At 45.6% G+C, this 17,636-nt stretch overlaps 1 pseudogene; it reads right to left on the bottom strand.

Moving 5' to 3' along the window:
* Nucleotides 1-14: 14 nt before the first annotated feature.
* On the bottom strand, nucleotides 15-11,263 carry LOC147622149 (small ribosomal subunit protein eS27w pseudogene; annotated as a pseudogene).
* Between the last annotated feature and the right edge of the window lie 6,373 nt (nucleotides 11,264-17,636).

Here is a 17,636-nt window from a genome sequence, read left to right as displayed (position 1 = left end):
ATCATATTCAGTCCTCAAGAAAGATGCACCACACCAATCTGAGACCCATTAAATTTGCTAAACGGAGAGCCACGGATGCTGTACCGAGATCCACAAAGTTCATTTAATTGGCTACTTAAAATTGATTGAAATATTTTAAATTGATAATATTATGATTTCTCCTTGAAAAAATTACCACATAAAAGTTACCTTCTGGCTGCAAAGCAGATCCAGTCTCTGCAAATCAAAAAAACTGTCAAATTGTGTTGTCAAACTGCACTGTCAAAATCTGCCATGATCCTCCTTACTATGAACCTTGCCGCCTTACTACTACTGATCTTACAAAATAAGAATATGAAGGCTATTGTGAATTCCCTAGAATGTATTACCATTCAGCATCTGACTTCCAAGAACCATAACTACCATTGTAATCGCCACCATAACTATTGCTTGGCATCTTCTTGTTGGCACTCATCCCCCTTACAGAAGAAAGCATACTCAACCTTGAACACCCTTCATAAGCACCATCATTCGAATTACACCCTTTCTTAAAAATAGACAAACTGATTCTTCTTCAATCTTCTGCAGAGCCTGATTATGTCTGAATCAGATTTTGCCTCCTAAATCTGATTCTTCTTCAATCTTCTGCTCAGCCTGATTATGTCTGAATTAGATTTTGCCTCCTAAATTTGATTTCGCCTCCTGAATCTGATTTGGCATCCTGAATCTGATTTCAAAATAGCACCTGAATCTGATTTCGCCTCCTAAATCTGATTTTGAAACAGCACCTGAATCTGCCTGAATCTACAGCACTTGCTTTGCATGCTCCTATTGTAGGCTCCATCAACCATTGTGGTTGAAACCACCGTGAATCGCCAGTGTTTACTTTTGCTCATAGCCAAGCAGTTTTTTGCACAGGAAATTGTCACACAGGAACTGTCATTTTAGATGACTCCTACTCTTGTCAGACCAAGAAAATCCTCACACACATAGAACTTCAGTTTCAAAACACACACATTCCCCTCTCAGATCACTACTACATTGTATCTACACTCAAGACACTGAATATGCAAAGTACACGAAACAGGAATAAGACAGATAGACTGACAAACTGCATCTTGCGTTCAGAAATCCCCCATAGCTACACTGAAAATCCGCCTAGTATCAAGAACGTCCATAACTGAAAAGCCTTCTCCCTTTTCAAGAGCCAAACGACTTTTTAACTTCTAAGATAATGAAAAGTCCCAAAATAGACTAAGGATTCATACATATGATAAAAGTAATTCCTCCTAAGGTCTAGCCTAAACAATGGATGTGAATGTATGGAGGTGATGTGATGTAAAATGGATAGATGTGAATGGATGTGATGTCATGTGAATCGGGATGTGAATGAACGATATGAGATGTGAATGGATGTGATGTCATGTGAATCGGGATGATGTGAATGAATGATATGGGATGTGAATGGATGTGATGTCACATGAATCGGGATGTGAATGAATGATATGAGATGTGAATGGATGTGATGTCATGTGAATCGGGATGTGAATGAATGATATGGGATGTGAATAGATGAGATGTCATGTGAATCGAGATGTGAATGAATGATATGGGATGAGAATGGATGTGATGTCATGTGAATCGGGATGTGAATGAATGATATGGGATGTGAATGGATGAGATGTCATGTGAATCGAGATGTGAATGAATGATATGGGATGAGAATGGATGTGATGTCATGTGAATCGAGATGTGATGAATTGCGAATCGGGTAAATATGAATGGATGAGATGTGAATGAATATGATGTGATGAGATGTGGATATGGCTAAATGATGCGAGTGGATGAGATCTGAGGATATTTGAGGAAAGAAGTGATGAGATGGAAAATGATGCGATTGAATGAGAATGGAAATTTATATGAAATGAATGTGGATTAAGTAATGTTGATTATTGTGGAAAGACGAGAGTTTGTTATAGAAAGTGTATTTATGGCCTATTTTTGAATGATTGTTTTATGTCAAGAATGCTGGGAAAATATTTTGACCGTCTTATGATTAAGGTCGTGGAGACCTAGCTGATAAAGTTGCAACAGCTGACGGAGAGTCAATGGAGGATGTCTCGCGTAGCAAGGTCAGCCGAGGTCTTGACCAGCCTCGGTTTGATTAAAAGGTGTAGATGGCGAAGGATTTCTCCAAGGCCTTTGATGTCAAGGTCCCACCAAAGCCAGCACCATGTTGCCATTTATATAGGCAGTGATGTGTGTGAACACACTTAGAACCACCGAGGTACTTTTTCCCTCTTTAGGAGGTTTTTTCCCCCGGCTTGTATATACGCCCATTATTCTAGGGCTAACTTATCTTTGTACATCGACACAATCTAATACACTGTGTTGTGTGCATTCTTGCTTCTTCTTCTCTAAGCTTTGTGTGCTTTCCTGCAACCCTAATTCCAACAATTGGTATCAGAGCAGGCATCGGCTCCCAGGGCTACACCGCTAGCACCCTCCAACTCACGTTCTCCGATTGAGGTGAGCTTTCACGAGCGCTTGCAGGTTCCTATACTCTGCAGATTCACCCGTAGGGCTTTGCGTTCTGAGAAATTGCATCTGAGGTCGTTTCGGTCTCCGTTTATGCATTACAAGTTCTGTACACGTGTTTTCGTCATTTTGTGCAGAAATTTTGACAGTGTAATTTTTTGCAAAACAGGCATACGTATTCTATTGTGGACCATGCTACATAGCACGAGTTGTTTTCTGTTGAGTCTTTGCTTCATTATAAGTAGCTTTTGCATCAGTTTCAGTCAGTGGCCATGGCTGATAACAGCAATGATGTATTTCGCATGTTGTCTGCTCTACTGATGACAAATTGGATGGAGACAGCAACTACCCACTTTGGGCATACATGATGCAGCATGTTTTGGTTGCAAAAGGAGTGTGGAACATTGTGCAGGGTATGGATGTACGTCCAAGTTCTGTGGATGTAGGATCTGTTGAGGATGTTGCAGGTTCTAGCAGCTCTACTATTGCTATTGTTTTACCCACTGCTGAACAAGCTCGTTAGGATGGTAAAGATGCGCAGGCTCATGCCTTGATTGCACTTTTTGTCAAACGTAACATCACTCCACATATTCGTTCAGCTAAAACAGCAAAATAAGCTTGGGATATTCTAGCTGGTTTGTATAGCTGGTTTGTATGCAGGTCGTAATAACGAGGCAAAAATCTCTTACCTGCGTAAAGAGCTAGAATCGAAGATTATGCAGGAAGATGATGACATAAATGTTTTTCTTGCTGAGATTAAAGATCTCAGCAAGAGCTAGAATCGAAGATTATGCAAGAAGATGATGACACTTTCTCTGCAGAGCTGGAGGTTGTACGCGCATACGCCTGCTGTGGTACATCCTAAGCCACATTAGCTTAGGGCTTTTGAAGCCCTAAGCCTCACGGGTCTACAACTTGATTTTGAGCTGCAATGGAGGCGTAAAATGTGCGTGGGATGCAAAAGACCAGGCGGCTATTGGTTTTTTCCATGGAAGCTTGCATAAAAGCTTCATAATTATGCTTTTTCTTGCTCTAATCCTCTCCACTTTGCTCTAATCACCTAAGTAATCTTGTGAGGGCTTGTTGCTAATCCTACTCTTGATTTTGAAGTGGTGGCCAACCACATGAGGCATTCATAAGTCTCATTCATCAAAACGTCATCAAGCTTCCTCGTCATCTTCAAGTTCACAAAGCCTTCCATTTTCAAAAATCAAGAGAGTAAATAATGAAAAGAGTTTAATCAATCTTTTAATTGAACTTTCTAGGATTAAGAAGGGATGAATTGTAAAGAAGAGAAAGGGTGGCCTTTCCATCAAGGCATAAAATTTAAGAAAACCATAGATTTAAATCAAGGAACTTGTAAGCTTTCCTTTGGCTTGAGGGATTGAGGGTTCTACTCTTGTTTGCAACAACAAAAGTGGCCACCAGTTCTTTTGGGAGGATTTAGTCAAAAACAATTGAATTATCAATTGAATTCAATGTATTTGACTCTCGGAGGAGTAGAGTAGCGGTGCATAAACACTATTAACCTTTTACAAAGGGAGAGGCTTCTATATTTATAGGAAAAAATGAGCCTCTAACCAAGCAAATTGATTCTAGAATTTTCCACATCAGTTTGGTCGATTTTTGACCATTTTTGGGTCAGTTTAGCTCACTTTTTGGATCTAGTTGAAATAGGAGAGAGGAGAGATGAAAATATCTCATTATTTTTGAGTTTAAAACTCATCCACACATGTGAAATAGGTGCCTCCTTGATGAGGGGCATTGCCCACACTGAGGTGTCAAAAATGCATCATTTCCTCTAAATATCTCTTCTTTTTTAACTAATCGGAGAGTCAATGGAGGACGTCTCGCGTAGCAACTCGCGTAGCAAGGTTGGTCGAGGTCTTGACCAGCCTCAGTTGTTCGATTAAAATGGTGAGCTTTCGATACGATGGATGAGGGACCAAGGAAGCGGCCTATGAGTGAAGCGCTAGGTCACGTGCAAAGGATCCTAGAGGGTGCTGACCATACGGTGCTCGGTCTCTAGGTCGACGACAATACCCACGCGTGCGTTGAGGAAGATATTGGAACAAGGAGTAAGAGTTGTTTTCTGAATTCGGGCATGGATCTGGTTGATTGACCTTGCTGGTGCTCAACGGATGAGTCCATGGCTCTTTTATATGGATCTGTTGCTTGATCTTGCTGATCTTCAACGGATATTCCATTTTGATATGTGAATATATTGGTGGTTACTATGAGCTAGGAACTATCGAAAAGGTCCCTGAGTGGACAGGTGGTGAGCGTTTTGGTTGCCAATGATGCCATAGGTACATCGATGAAGGAAAAATAGGAAATTAGGATTCAACCGGATATTTTGGAGGATTATGATAAGTGACACTATGGTTTCATTAAATGATTGTTTTAAAGACAGTTGATTTTGTGAAAAAGGTAATTTCATATTGGGTGTGTAAGTGGTGTGACTAATTTTAAGTTTGCATGAATATCCGGCTAGGGAGCCGGGGAACTCTTTTTCCTGGTACCCAGGACAATACCTAACCAAATTCTTAATTGGATCCCATCACTACAGTGGTTGGCTAACCCACTGGACTAGATGGGGTTAGGCTGGACTGATGGATCCCTAAAATGAGACTCAATTCTGTTATGGTACGATAGATGAAGTGAATCCCGGATAAAAATTATTCTATGGAAAAGAATCAATAGCTGTGCCTCTCAATGACGAAAAAAGCGTTGGTCTCTATGATCCAAGTGCAATCTTTTCCTTGATCTGACTATGGGACTTACAGGTTTGGTCAGATCAATTCAGTTAGGTAAGGCTTTTGACTACGTTAGAGTAAAATTTATCCTAGAGGAATCGCCCGTGCTTTCCGAGCAGGGAAGTTTTTTCGGGTTGAACCGAGGGATTAGTCTCTTGTCCGGATATCCATGGGCAAGGCCCCGAGTGAGGGACCCTGCCCCACGTATGAAGTGCTACTTCGGCCGACGATGAGGTGTATGGTCCCGGAGTGTTTTCCCCAGCATGTAGAGGCTGGAAGGCCGAATTCTAGATCATCGGCAGTATAAAGGAAAGAATAAGAGAGCCGGTTTGGCTTGTATGGGATTGATTCATGTATAAACGTTTTTAATAAATCTTATCTTTGGCATTAGGGTACTATGGCAAAGGGCTGTTTTAACAAACCTTGTGAAAAGGGCCTTAATTAAGGAACATGTTTATTTATGTCAAAACAGTGTGGTAGAATTAATTAGAAAATAAAATTGACACGTGAGTAGGGTGGAAAGTGGGAGGATGGAATGCCCCGATGGCACCATCCTTACGCGGACGGGTGGACCGGATTAGTCGAGTAGCTTTCCAACAACAGATTTTAGTCGAGTAGCTTTCCAGTAGCTTTCCAACAACAGATTAAGTGAGTAGCCCTGCTTTCTGCTTCCTTCAGACTTAAGGATAATTGCTAGATCTGGCTTTCTATAGTGAGTAGCCCTACTTTCTGCTTCCTTCAGACTTAAGGATAATTGCTAGATCTGGCTTTCTATAGTGAAAAGATGCAGGGGAGAAAAAAATACATGCTTTGTTTGCTTTCCAAATTGGTATGCTTCACATATTTTCTGCATACCTTCAACTTTAAACTTTGGCAGCCCTATCACAATTCCTTTAGTCTGCATAGACTTCATTCTCTGCACATTCATATGTCCAATTCTTTTATGCCAAATGTCTGTGTCTGCAACAATTCGTGAACTATTTGCAAACATCGCAGTACTCACTTCAGGCATGTTTACATCCAATGTAAACATTCTGCCCACTCTATTGCCTTTTGCAACCAACCTGCACTTGTCTTTAAAGTCTTCAACATAACAACCATCAGGGTTAAACCGAACCTACAAACCCTGCTCAATCATCTAGCCAACTGAAACCAGATTCTTTGTTATGTTCGGAACATGAAGTACATCTGCAAGGTACTTCACTTTGCCATCTTGCATAGACAATGGCACATCTTGGGCAATTGGATGAGCAGTGTCATCCCCTGTTTCCACAAAACCTGGTCTTTCAAGGTTTTTCATCTCCTTGAACCACTCCCCATGACTTGTCATGTGGTTCGAAGCACCTGAATCAACGTACCATACATCATCTTTATGTGATACTTTATCATTTTCAGACATGGCATTAACGACATGCTGCATAACAAACAACCTTTCATTATCCTCATTGTTTCTGCTCGAGGATGCATAGTTATTTTACTGCAATTTTCCATTTTGCATGTCAGCTTGCTTCTTATATAACAAGCTGCTTGCACATGTCCAGGCTTACCCACAATCAAATCATCCACATGTATCATTATACTGCCTTTGCTAATTTCCACGACCTCTTTGACTCCCCCTGCCTCTGAATTGGCCTCTTCCACCTGCGTTGTTGTTGTTGTTGTTGTTGTTGTGAATTTTGGGACTGTTGTTGTTGTTGCTGCTGGCCATAATTCTGATTACCTGTTCGGCCACCTCCTTGGCCACGTCCATGGCCTCCTCTACCTTGTCCTCTTGCTGAACTTGTGTAGAAGGCCTGTTGCTCTGAACTATTTTTGTTTTGTGAAGACTGTTGGTCTTCACCCAAGCTCTTCTCTTCTATAATCAACATAGACACCAAATCTGTGAAATTGGGAATGTTTTCCCAAGTCTGAATAGACGTCTTGAACGCCTTATATTGTGGCCCGAGACCACATAGACAGACTTCCACCTTATTATCATCATCTACTGAAATGCCAAAGATGCAAGGGATTCCACAATACCCTTGATCTTCAATGCATAGTCATTCACAGACATGCTCTTTTTTTCCACAGTATGAAGTTCATTCTTCAACTGTATCTTTCGTGCCTTGGTATTTGTTTCATAGAGCTTTACCAAGGTGTCCCACGCCTCCTTGAGGGACTTGGCATCCTGTATGTGCCCAATCATAGTGTCTTGTATACTGATTGAGAGCCAATACATAACTTTTCTGGCTCCTTGGTTCCAATCCTTGAACTCTTGCAGTAGTCAGATTGATCTCTGGTATCTCCGGTACCTCTTCATGCTCACCTTCTATATAGTCCCAGTAACCCTTTCCCATTAGGAAATTTGTCAACATGAACCTCCAAGAATGGAAGTTTTTCTTATCAAGCTTCTCAATGAGCGACAATTTGGTTTATGCCATCATTTGACATCTTGCTAGACACACAAATTTACCAGAAACAGCACTCTGGTTTGTCTTGCACAAACTGCTATATTTTCTGCACAGCGGTACTGTAATACACTCAAACGTCACAAACAATGACCTCAATGAGCATACATACACCCAATGGCAAACTGTTGACCTCCTTGCAGCACACACAGTGTCTGCACAACCAATCTGTCTTCCTGCAGTTCTTAAAACAGAGTTCTGCAGAGAATTGATGACTTACCCGCAGTGCTCGAAATTGCCTGCTTTCTGAAAAACGAAGGTTGTAACGCGCCCGAAATGCATTTTCGACCTAGAAAATTTTATTCGATAGGACAATTTTGTCCAATAGGACAGAATAGTTGCCCTATAGCTTTACTCTCACGAAGAAAGCTCCTCAATCAGAGATCGTTTGCCGGTTCCTCTCGTAGAGCTCCTGACAAGGGTGTAGTCATCGCCAACACAAATAGGGAAGAGTAGTTGAAGCTCTTATCCTCGTACCGCTTCTTGTGCTTCTCTTGCTTGCAGCTCAGCCCTTAGCATGAACCAGGCTTTGATACCATGAAAAGATGCAGGGGAGAAGAGAGCTTGAGCTCTTGCAAGCACACACACACTCACAAAACCCTAAAAGAGAACACACAAGGTGAGAGGTTGAAAATCTTCTTCGTCTTCTTCACAACACTCAACACACCATATACAAAGATAAGAGTACACTTAATATGAAAGGTACTCAACCAATACATACTCGGGTTCTCTATAGTGTAAACCCAACTAAATGAGCTGGCGTTATAACTATGCCAGTCTCTAGAATGACTGTCACATAGCCTGTCATCCCACTGGCTGCATATCACCCATGATCTCACTAACCATGCCAGTGGTGTTAGTGTGGGGCCTATCCCCCAATGTCCACCGCCTCACTAGATGAGCTCGATATCTCAACATATAGGCCTCTCACTCAGACCACACACACCTCACTAGATGAGCTCGATATCTCAACATATAGGCCTCTCACTCACACCACACACACCTCACTCACCTCGCTCACACAAAGAGATAGACAAAACACCAAACAGAGCGCACCACTACTATCACAATACCAAAAAGAGTGATACAAGGGAGACTTTGCTCTCCGATAGTAGAAGGACTGTGGAAAAACTCAAGGTGATACATGAGAGAGTGTCCTCTTCTGTGAGAGTGTGTTCTAGACTGTTTGTATGCTGCCGCGAGAGAGTGCTCCCCTTAACTCCTCCTTGGGTGTCCTTCTCCTCGGGTGATGCTCAAGAGGATCTCTCCCTGCCTTGGGAAAGGGAGAGGGGAAAGAAAGATGGTGCTTAGGATCTCGAAGAGGATCTCTCCCTGCCTTGGGAAAGGGAGAGGGGTGTTGCCTCCATGAGTGCCATCGAAGTTGGCCATGCACGTATGAGATGTCGAAGGGGACCAGCGGTTAGAGGGGTCAAAGAGCATTGGCGATTGGAGGGCACTGGTGGTGACAATGGTCAGAGATGTTGGAGGTGATGGTGGAAACTCTTGGTGGAGTGTGGGGAGGACTTGGATTCCCGTCCACAGGTCGAGCAGTCGGAGTGGTCGAAGTAGTCGGACGGCACTAACGGTCGGAGTGGTCGGAGCACACCAGCGGTGACGGTGGTCAGAGTCATCGGAGGGCACCGGTAGTGATGCTAGTCGATGGGGTGTGGAGGAACCGGCTTCCCGTCCATAGGTCCCCCACTACTACTCAACTCACCGCCGTCCCGGTGAATGCCAAGAAAACACAGGTGAGCCTTCGAGCAAAACATCCGGAAAGGAGACTGCCAGGCATACCTCATACAACGATCCTTGCAGGAAAATCTTCTAGAGAGATACAAAATAAATAAAAATGAATCAACTAGGCTCCTGGGCAACTTCATCCAGCAAGCTGTAGAAAAAAATGATTGAACATGGAGCTCATGGGCACTTCATCTAGCAAGCTATTTCTGAGAGCTCCTAGGCACTTCATCCAACAAGCTATCACTAACTATATTACAACTATCATCCCCCGGGCAAAGCATCCGATAGAAGGCTACCTCAACAAAAGCACAAAACCAATCTAAACAATAATCATCACTGGCCACTTTGTCTGGGCAAAACTTCTGGCACGAAGTCTAGGCATACAAGATACAAAATGAGATCTGGCCATGGCCAGTATATAAGAGATCCGCTTTTCATTAACAAAAAAGGTTTGATGCTCCCAAGCATCAGTAGCATGTGCCACGGTAGCCTCCAAGAGACCGTATGCTTCAGGGGGGCCAATACTGCTCATAAATTGCCACGAAGATGGCCATACCAAGGGCTCTACAGCCAAAGGGGAAAGCTACACATGTACATGCTATGTTATGGTATTGTAGAGCGATGAAGAAGGGGTGTGCCCTTGAGAGTTTCGCTGCTGCAACCTAGCTGCACCCCATGCCAAGAGCTCTTTAACACATTTAGATGATCCTCTATGTGCTACAAAATGCAATGATGTGCTGCCAAAACCACAGCCGCTTCCACTAGATCTTGTAGGCATTGCACACATGAGAGATGCCTTACTTAAAAGCAAGCAAACTACTGTAGAATGGCTGGACCGGGCTACCAAGTGTAGAGGTGTAGCTCCACATGTTCCTGCCACTATGGGCATCTGGACAACATCCAAAACTTGTTGGACACAATCAAAGTGGCCACTCTTTACTGCATAATGGAGGCATGTCCTCCCATTGGGAGCATCAAACACGAGGATATCAGCTCCCCATGCCACAAACCGCTCAATGCAAAATACCCTTCCATTTTTATAAGCAAGCATGAGAGGCATATGTCTACGATGATTCATTGCATTCAACGACACACCCTTCTCCAAAACAGCAACAAAAGTACCTAGGATTTGGCCATGTGAGGCAGCATAATGCAAAGGTGAGAGGTGGCTGCGAGAGAGAGTGCCAATGGGGAGTGACGGGAGGGGGACGATGATCGCACACGAAGGGAAGTGAGGGCAGTGAGAGAGGGGGAGGGAGTCAAGTAAGTTGATGAGACGAGTAAGGTGAGAGAGGGGGGGTTGGTCTGTGGGGTGGGGGGGGAAAAGGCATGGTGGGGGGGGTTGGTCTTTGGGGTGGGGGGAAAAGGCATGGTCGATGAGGGGTGAAGTAAGAGGGGGGGCAACCATTTGGTTTGTTTTTTTTTAATAACTATTATTATCATATTTGTGTTTTTTTTAAAAGGGGGGGAATGGTGTGGTGGGGGTGGCAGGAAGGTTTGCCCAGAGTACAAATCCAAGAGGCTAGTCAAAGGACTCAGCTTGACAATGTGATTCTTTCTAAATGAACTGCCCTCAATAAGTCGAGCACGACACCCTCCAGTTGGCTGGCATAAGACGGTAGAATGGCTTCCACATAGCACAACACTCTGGGAGTTACTAAACACCATGGTGAGGCTGAAACATCCTGACATTTCCCATCCATGAAGAAGGAATTTGGAGACTGCACAAGAGGTTTCAATTTGTGTTTTTTTCCCCACCTCTACTGGAGGGTGCAGTAAGTCAATGTCATTAGAGAGAACCATGATGATCGTCGAGGGTGGAAGGTTGAGGATAGCTCGTTAGCACTGTTGCAACAGGCTGTAGTGCCAAAACGAGCTCCAACAATGGTGCACAACTGCGAAAGAGAGGAGGACGAAGGTTGAGGATAGCTCATTAGCACTGTTGCGACGGGATGTAGTGCCAAAACGAGCTCCAACAATGGTGCACAACTGCGAAAGAGAGGAGGACGAAGGGGGGTGATTGTTGCACAGGGGAGGCACCGCTGGAGGGGTGGGGGGTCATGAGGTGAGAGAAGGGGAAGGCCTAGGCGTACAATGGGCCAGCGAGGGGGGCTGGTCGTGAGGGGAGAGAAGGGCGCACAAGGGTAAATGAAGGGGGGGTTGCTGGTGGTGAGGTGAGAGAGGGCGCACAAGGGTAAACGAAGGGGGGGCTGCTGTGTACACCCAAGAGCAGGCGAGGGGGTTGTGAGGTGAGAGAGGGGGGAGGCTTGGGCGCACAATGGGTAAGCGAGGGGGGGGGGGACTAGTTGGTGAGAGGGGGTTTGTGAGGAAGAGGAGGTGGGGGTGTCGGTGAAGAAAGTCGGGGGGGGGTGACGGACCGTTGCGCACAAGGTTGAGGGGGCCCGGGGGGGGGGGCGAGGAAAGTGGGGAAGAGAGGAGAGTGGGGTCGGTAGAAGGAAGGGGGAGAGGAGAGGAGGGTCGGTTGGTGAGTACACAATAGAGGAAGGGCAAGACGAGGGGGGTCGAGCGAGAGGGTGGGGCGGCCGGGGGTGAGCAAACAAGGGGGGGCGCTAGACGGTAGGGTGACAGTGAGGAAGAGAAGGGTGGTGGGGTTGCTAGAGGGAAGGGGGAGAGGAGAGGGATGGTGGTCGGTGGGGTGAGAGTGAGGGAGAGTACAAGATGAGAAGGTGGGGACTCAGGAGTGAGGTTGGTCGGTGGGGAGTGAAGGGAGAGGGAGACGAGGTTGGTCGGTCAGGTGAGGGTGAGGAAGAGAGGGTGGTGGGGTTGCCAGAGGGAAGGGGGAGAGGAGAGGGATGGTGGTCGGTGGGGTGAGAGGTAGGTAAGGGGGTGAGGAGTGTGTGGTTGGTGAGGAGTGAAGGGAGTGTGTGGTCGGTGAGGAGTGAAGGGAGGGGGTGGTTGGTGAGGAGTGAAGGGAGGGGGTGGTCGGTGGGGTGAGGGAGGGAGAGAGGGGGTGGTCGGCGGGGTGAGGGAGGGAGAGAGGGGTAGTCGATCGGTTGGTCGGTGAGTTGAGTGTGAAGCGGGTGGTCAGTGGGATGAGTGAGAGGGCCCTAAGTGGTGGGTGAGGTAAAGGGGAAAAGAGAGAAAGAGAGAGGTGGCGGGTGTTTTTGTTTTTTTTTGGGCTTTTTGTTTTGTTTTTTAATAGAAAAAAGAAAACTAAGAGGGGGGAGTCATTTTTTTGGGGAAAAATGATTTTTTTTGGAAAAATAAAATAAAATAAATATTGAGGGAGGGTTTTTTTTGGGAAAGAAAAAAATTACAAAGGGGGGATTTTTTTATTTTTTTTAAATTTTTGCTTGATTGGGGAGAAGGGGAGGTTGGGTTGGTCAGTGATGATGAGAGTTGAGGGGAGAAGAGAGAGGGAAGGGGAGAAGAGAGAGGAAAAGGGTGGGTGAGACGAGTGAGAGATTGGTCGGTGAGGAGGTTGTGTGAGAGAGATTTTTTTTTTTGCATCTCTTGTAAAAGAAGAAGGAAAAAGAAACCGAAGAGGGGGATTTTTTTTATTTTTTATTTTGGAGACGGAGACCCGATACTTGGCACTTCACGAACACCAGAGTGAGTTGAGACATGTGTTTCGCTTGAGCCACCACCCTTGGCCAGCCACATCTTCTGAAGTGCTTTGATTGAGGGATCTGAAGTCTACACAGATCTTGATGTTGTTGGTCTTCTTTTTTGGAATCACCACTATAGGTGACAACCACTCGGAGTGCTCAATGGGAATGATGATACCTGCCTCTTCCATCTTGTCTAGCTCTTTCTTCTGCACTTCAGAATATTTTAGATTCACGCAGTAGATGCCCTTCTTGATCGGCCAACTGCCTTCTTTTTGTGAAACTTTATGAGTGCAAATGGCTGGGTCTATCCCTGGAAGATCCTTGTGAGTCCATGCAAATGCCTCTTGGTGTTCATTGAAAAAGTTGGTGATTCTCTGAAGAGTGGAAAGGTCCTCCCAACCCAAGCTGCCACTAAGAGGGGGTGTGGCTCCTCTGATGTGCCCAGGTTCAGCTCTCTCACCTCCTCATGGTAAGTGGTGGGTGGAAGAGGAGCGGTGCCGAGTGTTGCTTGATGGAGACATAAGGGGTCATGGGTTGGGGTGTTGTCCAGATGGAAATTACCAATGCGTTTCTCTGTCCAGTTAGGGGGTATCTCTTCTACTGGCAAGGCTTCTTCCCAACCCTTGAGGTGCTCTACCCGCCTCACCTTGTAGATGCGTCTGGGAGGGGTTATAGGTGCATCTGGGAGGGGTTATAGGTGCCTCTCTGATGACTCCTCTTGAGAGACCTTCTTGCGAGGTTGTCAAAAAAACTCAGGTTCCCCTAGACCTATGACCTTTATGGCTTCCTGTTGAGATAGTGTTGCAGAGGAGGAGGCCAGAGTGAGCAAAGATTCTGTCCAATCCCGTACTCCTGCTTCTTTTGAGAGCTCTTCTTCTTGGGATAGCTCTTGAATAGGGTATGGGTCCAACTCCACTATGTCCACCAAGTTGCACTACTGGAATCCCTCATAGGAATTTAACCAATTTCATAGAGGTTCTGTCTCCTCGCCCTTTGAACCGAATGGATCCTAGGCCTCATCTGCTGGTGTTCTTCCTCGTCATTGGGTCCTTTCTCCCGAATGAGAATCATGTCATGTAGGGCAGTACCCCAAGCACTCTCATCTTCGGGACCTTTTTCCGGTGTCCCCTTTGGGTTAGGGTTATGCAAGTTGTCCCGACCCCAATCATGGATCACTTGAGCTGCCCTCAACCAAGGCCTTCCAATGAGTAAGCTGTAGGCCCCTTGAGTTGGTGGGAGGTGGAGACCCAAGACTTTCCTAGTAGCTTCGGGCATGATGTTAACACCAGAACCACCATCCACAATGGCTCTTGTAATTTGAGTTCCTCCCACGGAGATTGTCACCCTTGGGCTTCGGTGATCGGCCACTCCTGGGACAGTGAGGCATACCCTTGCTTTGCTGCCTCCTGGGCCGTCGCCCACTACTACTAGATGTGGCTTTATCCCTAGTTGCCTTCGGATCCATCCAATGCTGGACCAAGCCTAACAGTTGCTCTCCTATTTCTTGGTTCAAACCACATAACTGAGGAAGGGTGATTTTCACCTTTACTCCTGCCAACTTTTCCTCCCAACTTAAATTACTAACCTTGGGTTGGGTAGACTTTGAAGGTGTGGTGGTTGGGGGAATGACCAAGGTAGGCGCCGCTTCCTTCTCCATTTGAATGAATTCCTCCACGGCCTCCTTATAAGCTCGGTTCCACAATGGATGGGTAGATTGCACCATCAGGGAGAGGAGCTGGTGTCTTTGGGGCTCCTTGGGACTGGGTGGTGTGATGACTGCCACTATTGGAGTGCCAGTAGTGGGAGGTGGCACCACTACCACTATTGGAATGTCAACCTTAGGAGATGGCACCACAGCTTCCACCATGTTAACCAGTGGGGGTCTAGGACATTCTCGGGTGTAGTGGTCTTGGCTCTCCAGGCAATGGAGGCATGGGGGCGAGCCCTCTAGTATAGTGCATTGAGCTTGCATGTGGCCGCTCCCCCCACAATGGTAGCATATAAGAGGTCGGGTGGGGTTGTTGGGAGGATGGTGATTGGGGAACCTTTGGTTAGCCATACGTGTTGTTAGCCGTTGGAGGTACTGGAGGGGCTGCCGCATAGACCACTGGAGGTGGGTTTTGATAGACTTGAGGTGTTTGTGGGACCGATGGGAGGTACTGCTGATAGGTTGGGAGAGTGCTTGCTTGATATGGAATTTTCATAGGTAGGGGGTTGTATGTTAGGGTTGCTCTGGAGGAAGGAGGGGTATTGGTGTATGCTACCATGGCTACTTGAGCTCCCTACTACTAAGATGAATTGGTTTGGGGCGGTGGACGGGTTTGTACAAAAGTAGCCATGGGGGAGGGAAGGGTATGTGGGGTAGCTAAGTAGGAGGGACCAGCGGGGCAGGGTTAATATAAGCTTGGGATTGGGGGGTTGATTGAGGGTTCAAGAAGGGTGTTGGGTTTGTTGGTGGTTAGGAGCCTGGGAAGAAGTTGAACCACTACTGGTTGGGGTCAGCATGTAGTCTTCGGCAAAGGGATTAAGCGGGGAGGCACCTTGCTTAAGTTGTTGTTACATAAGGCAAAGTCCCTTGAGGTAGTAACACTCCTTGTCCTCATGGCCCGCCTTTGAGCAAAATGAGAAATATTTCTTGGATGGACAATCATTTGGAAGATGGCCTTGCAAGCTACATACCGGGCACCATGGACTCGTCTTGGGATCTTTGACCTTGAGCTACTCGATCTCCTTCCTAAGCACTGCCATAGCCGCGTCTTCTTGTTGTGACCTTTTGAAATCTTCAAGCTCCTTCTTGAGCTTGGCTAGCTCTTCCATGGAAGCAGATGTAGACGCTATCGTCGGGGCTAGAGGAACGATTGGAGGAGCCAAAGACATGCCGAGGATAAGTGGGGACCAAGAGGTACTATGCTCTGCCATGAGGCAAGCATTCTCCAATTGTGTAGCTCTGTCTTGGAAGTCTTGCAGGGTGCCTTGGGGTGGAAAAGTCTCTCATCTTCATCGCCGTTTGAGTAGGGAGTGCTCGAAGCACCCACTATTGTAGCATGTAGTTTCCAGGATCTTGGGGTAGCCGAGCGACCAAAGCTTTAGCTCTTGTGACAAGTTGGGCCACTGACTCCCCTGCATTCATGGAGAGTTGGTTGAGCTCTTGAGTGATGAGGTTGAAGTAGTTCCCTGGCCAAAAGGTAACCAAGAAAAGTAGCCTGAGGGTGGCCCAATCCGGGAAGTGGTTGATGAGAAATCGACTGTACCACCGATCGGCACTTTCTTCTAGCATTGTTGGGAACAAGACCAAGTGTGCATCATCTCAGTTGAGACCTCTTGAGCCACACATAGTGAGGAACCGCCGCACATGGTCTTCCACATCTTTAGTGATGGTACCTTTGAAGGTTGGTAGCTTAACTTGCATGCAGTTAAGGACAGTAGCCAATGGCTCTGGCCCTGGAGCTGCCATAGGCTTAGAAGAGGAAGATGCTGAGGGAAGAGTAAGGGAACATCGCTCAAACACCTTCCTTAAGCAAGCCAGATTGTCTGCCCATCGAGAGTGTGCACATAGATCATCAATGAATACCTCCAACCACTTCTGCAAGTAGTCTTTGAAGGCTATGCGTTGGAATGTTGCTGGGGAATTAGTGAGATCGAAGGGCATGACTCTATATGCAAACGTCCTCCACATTGTGTTTAAAGTTGTCTTATGCTGGTCCTCTGGTGCTATTGACACCTGATTATAGCATGAAAATCCATCCAAGAAGCTGTAAGCTTCTTCACCAGCCATTCTTTCTAAAACATGTTCCGTATAGGGCAATGGATAATGGTATTTCCTAGTAGCTATGTTGGCCTTTTTAAGATCAACACATACCCTAAGTTTTCCATTCTTTTTTGGCACTATTATGATTGGTGACAATCTGTATGTTCTATCTCATAGATGAGATCCACAGTTAATGAGTTTATCGATTTCCTCCTTTACATTTGCCGCATACTTAGGATTCATCTGGTATGGTTTTTGCCTGGTTGGTCTTCATCCTTCCATGATTGGGATCGTATGTTGCACCACCTCAGGTGGTACACCCTTTATCTACACATAATTCCAAGTGAAACAATTCTTAAATTCCTTAAGGAGGGTAACGAGCTCATTTTCTTCAGCGGAAGTCAAGTCCTTATAGCAATATATACAGGTCTGGCTTCCTCCCTTGGTTTTGCAATATCAACTTCCTTGACTTCAGTCAGGCCATCATATGATGTAGACAGCGCATCTTCCTCCTTAACCCTTTCTGCCACCATCAGTCGGACTGTAAGGTCCCTCCCAAGCCATGTATGTGTTAGAATTCGTGGTGCTCATGATAGATCAAGTATGTGGAGGAGAGGGACTCACAAAATACAAGAAAATATCTTGCTTATTAACACTAGTTCTGTAATTGGACACTAAAGTGTCTTGAGGACACTTTAGTGTCTTGTTTCTCACCAAAACTTTGGAATTTTTTGGGGAACCTAGAAACAACATTTCTACACCTTGTTTCAACCATAGGTCGGTTAAAAGTCAAAAAATAAAGGGGATTTTTCATGATGTCAAATCACAAGCTATATTAAAAATTTGACAAAAAAAA

This window comes from Cibotium barometz, chromosome 29, assembly GCF_041138505.1.
Source record: "Cibotium barometz isolate CiBa-2024 chromosome 29, ASM4113850v1, whole genome shotgun sequence".
NCBI lineage: Eukaryota > Viridiplantae > Streptophyta > Polypodiopsida > Cyatheales > Cibotiaceae > Cibotium > Cibotium barometz.
This window is presented reverse-complemented; position numbering and strand designations above follow the sequence as displayed.